At 39.4% G+C, this 4383-nt stretch overlaps 1 long non-coding RNA gene across 1 annotated transcript; it reads right to left on the reverse strand.

The window, feature by feature from the left end:
- Positions 1–289: 289 nt before the first annotated feature.
- LOC124855970 lies at positions 290–1697 on the reverse strand. The gene is made up of 3 exons (XR_007035206.1): positions 1511–1697; positions 793–1139; positions 290–444 (listed from the first exon to the last, which is right to left on the reverse strand). It is a non-coding gene; the product is annotated as an uncharacterized LOC124855970 (long non-coding RNA).
- Positions 1698–4383: the final 2686 nt, after the last annotated feature.

The following is a 4383-nucleotide window of genomic DNA, read 5'->3' on the forward strand; positions in this document are numbered from 1 at the left end:
CACATAAAGGAGAAACAACAAGAAGATGGTTAAAGAATTTATTAATGAAAGATTATTTATTTGGCGCTCGGACCCCTGAGGGAGACGTAAACGTTGAGGATGAAGTAGGTGTGAATAAACATCTTAGGATTATGATTAGGTACGTCGTTCCCCCCTGGGATCCGATCCTGGTGGTGGCGTAGGCCTTGGTATGGAAGGAGTTGGGAGCCCATGGTGGAGAAGGGGTGGAGGAGGGTCGAAGCACAGCAGAAGAGCGGTGTTTTTCATGCAGAGGGTCTTTAAAAGTGATGCCCTGGGAGATGATTGGCTGAGGAGGAGTGCGGACCTGCCGTTGATTGGAGCAGCAAGTGAGGAGTGATTGGACGTGGCAGGGGTGGTGAGTCTTCCTTGTTGAATTTTCGTTTAAACTCCATTACCAGTTAAAGGCTTTATGGCTGGTTGTTGCTGTTAAAGGTGGGAAAACCAGTTATTTTGTTCAAACATCGCTTTATCACATAGGGCCAGACTGGTTTGGATAGCTTTTTTTTTTCTTAATAAACAAAATCAGCTCTAAAAACTGCATTTTCCATTTACTCAGGTTATCTTTGTCTGATGCAAAATTTTGTTTAATTATCTAAAACATTTAAGTCAGACAAAAAATCCGATACAGAAGAAATCTGTGATAAGGCAAATTGTTATTCACAGCACTGTAAATTAAATATACTCAAGGGAAAATAGAAACAATGAACACAAAGTTTAAACTGCCCAGTTGTACAGAATTTCCTAACTCTACATCACACATAAAACAATTACCTCAAGACTTCCTGAAAGAGCTGTGATGACAACACAAGGTTTCTGGGTTCGACTGGCACACTGATCCAGTATGACTCAGCTCCCGGACCTTTCCTCCAACCATGGCTCGCATCCCCTGGCTCCAGACAGGGCTCAGATCTGGACCTCACTCTCTCTTTCATTGTCACACCCTCCTATTGAGCGATCCTTTGACCTTGGAGCAAACTGCCACCAGCTTGTTTGACAGCTAAAAGTGGTCTACACGTACTCAACTCCAGTCAAACCTCAAGTGGCCCTCTCAGGAGCTTTAATCTCCAAATCTTTGTCATGATGCTGAATTCCTTAGTGGATTGGAGCCTGAAAGAACCCTTGTGCCCCATTCCCACAACACCTGTTCAGAGTAATCTTCCATTTCATAGATGAGATTAAAAAAGTTGAACAACTAAAGATCAAATTTCTAGAGTTACAGTAATTAGGTGAAGGGTTGGCTGTGGCTAAGTTTTTGCAAGATGTTTTTACCTTAAAGCCCAGTTTTTAAAAGCAATATTATGTATTTTAGTATTGCAACAAGACTTTTCTTTTATCTATTTTGTTCATGTTATTTCTTAAGTTCTTAAGTTATGTGCCTAATTTTTATTTTTGCCACATTATTTTGAGGAAGTTGTCCAGAAAAAAGTGACATTTCTTAGTATAATGGTCAAGAAAAGTTGAAAGAGAAAACTGATGTCTAGGATCTTACCTAAAAGATAACATGCAGATGTACACCTGAGATCTCTCATGCTGTTGATGGTTAAAGCTGTTTGTGCCGACTCTCAGAGATGGGAGGATCCTCAGGTAAAGGCGCCAGGTTTACAGGCAGACCTCCAGCTGGCTGAGGAATGTTGTAGCTTGCGTTTCAGCTGTAAATTCTCATAATTACAGTGCCACTTACTTAAGCACCAAGGTGAAACAACCACCTCGCGAGGGGAAAATGATCAGTGCCAAATGTTATGTCTGGGACACAGATTTACTTCTGTCCTTTGAGGCTGGTGGCGGGAGCAAGAATGTGAGAAATGTTTTAGTTCTATGACCTCCACGAAGGTGAAGCAACAAGTTGACAGCATTAGCATGGGGCAGCATGTGCATACTTGAAGTCACATGGGTCAAAGAATAGCTGAAGCATGTCAAATGAGTGTGAGAGTGATAGGAGTATTATGTAGAAATAGCTTAAATGTGTTCATAGACTATGTTTAGTTAACATATGAAGCAAAAGAATAAGAATTTGTTCATGAGAAAGAGTGAAATAACATTTGGCTGATTCCACACTTGCTTTAAAGAAAGGCACCTTGTGGTTTTATGGTCCTTACTAAAAACATTGCATTGCAACACTATTCAAACCCTTGGCATGTTCTCAGATTTTGTTATGCTAGACCACAAACCTTGTTGAGCACTCTGTACTCTATTACCGCTAACTAAAATCCTGTGCAAATGAAATGCTTCTGAAGTCATCTAATCAAGTTGTTCCATATAGGCCTCAGTGGTGTGTTGGGGAACATCACTGAACAAACAGCCTCATGAAAACCAAGAAACAAAGCAGACAGGTCAGGGAGAAAGATGTGGAGAAGTGCAAAGCACAGATAGGTTGTAAAACAATTTTCCAAGCTTAGAACATCTCACAGAGCACTGTTCAATATTCTAAAAAAAAATGGAATGAGCAGGATGCAACTGCAAGCCTACCAAGGCTGTCCACCTACACTGACTGGCCGGGTGCAAAGTGTAGATTATTAATGGTAAGTTAGAGCAAAGTAGCTTTGTCCCCTGACTATTTCGTCTTTAGGTTACGGGACAATGTTGACAGCAGAATGAGATTACTGTGTTACTTAAACTTACATTTTGAATGGCTGCAGATTAACCACAATATTTCTGTCTAGTGCATTGGCAGCCCTTTATTTTTCCTCTTTTCTAAATTTCCGATTTAACTATGTTATGAATTGGCTGATTAATCTGGCTCATTAGTTTGTATTTAGAGACTAAATAAATATTTCACAGCCTCTAATTATTTCATAAGGCATGTCAATTACAAACATGTGTAGAAGCATCACCACTGTATAACCACTGTATCTGATTCATGCTGAACACTAGAAAAAAAACAACACAATAAAGGCATTATCTATTGGTTTTCAGCTTCAAAGCTCTAAATACTTGCGACATATGTCTAAATTAGAGAATCAAAAGCAGATTTCTTTTTAATGAAACATAGAGAAGTCATGCTTAGCTTTTTGATGCAATGCCTCCACTGAGTGGTGGAGGGCTGAAAACGCAGTTTTGTGCCTCTTTCCACAACATCTTATCAAGCACAACATCAGCATCTGAGACCATAAACCTGTCTGGCTGTGAGCTCTTATGTAAAGGAACATCTAAAGGCAGGAAGCTTTTACTCTTCCTGGCCCAAGTCTTTTACTGGCGTATCCACACACTCTTCCTGTTTTTCTCCTACCACTGACCAATACAACAATAGTAGGAAGAGGTCTGTTCCTTGTCTAGACCGTGGTCTGCCACCCTTGAAGTGCCTCGAACAGAAACTTTGACGGTTGACTTGTCTAACTGAGGTTAATGAGTCTGTTAATGTGAAGATGAAGTGCAGTTAGCTGCATCTCTTATCTTGAAGATTTGCTCTTAAGCTACATGCTCATCAAGTAGGAAGCAACCAATCCTTGCATAACTTAACTGGTATGTGCTGGACGTTTTGTAGACCGTGAAACATCTTACTTTACTTCAAATAAGACAATCATCCTTTTATATTAAACTACATGTGCAATTGCTCATTTTTATCAGTAGAGGGCAAAATTATACAACAATCTAGAATCTGGGACCTCTTTTTTTCTACCCAGAATGTAGGTTTGTGTGTTTTCCAATGTTGAACTTATAGTTGTAACTTGTCCTGACTGTTCTTAATATTGTAAGAGTTGAGACCATGCGAATCTGAAAGTTGACTTTACTCATAGTTCTAAGACAGCTTTCGACTTTCGTCTCAGCTTGAGACTGGGTTGTCGGTTGACCTTCCAGCAGGACAGTGACCCAAAGCAAACAAGAGAATCAGTGGAATGGTTTATGAGAAAAAAATTTTTTTGTGTTATTTGTTCAGGCCTAAATCCAAATGAGAATTTTTGGCAGTACTTTCAAATTGATGTTCATATATTTTCCCCATCCAATCTGGTTGAGGTTAAGGTATTTTCTCTCCACTTCACAGTTATGCACTACTTTATGCTGGTCAGTCACTTAAACTTGCAATAAAATATGTTGAACTTTGTGGTTGTAAGATCACAAAATGTAAAAATGGGTGTGAACACTTTTACAACACAAAGTATGTGCATAAATGATCAGAATGTGCTTTCAGCATTTAAACGCAAATAGCAATAAAATCTGTCGTTACAATTAAGATTTCCTCCGAAACCGTCCAGGCCTGAATATTCAGGGTGTGTCACAGCAAAATTACGATGAATCACTGATCTAGGACTTTGTCATATCATTGACTAAGAGTAAATGTCAGTGATGAGTGTTATTCATTCAAAACAGTGACTAAATTCACAGAGCGTGAGGCTTGACAGATATGAGCAACACACTGCTCTCTTT

The sequence above is a fragment of the Girardinichthys multiradiatus genome, chromosome 19 (assembly GCF_021462225.1).
Source record: "Girardinichthys multiradiatus isolate DD_20200921_A chromosome 19, DD_fGirMul_XY1, whole genome shotgun sequence".
NCBI classification, from domain to species: Eukaryota; Metazoa; Chordata; class Actinopteri; order Cyprinodontiformes; family Goodeidae; genus Girardinichthys; species Girardinichthys multiradiatus.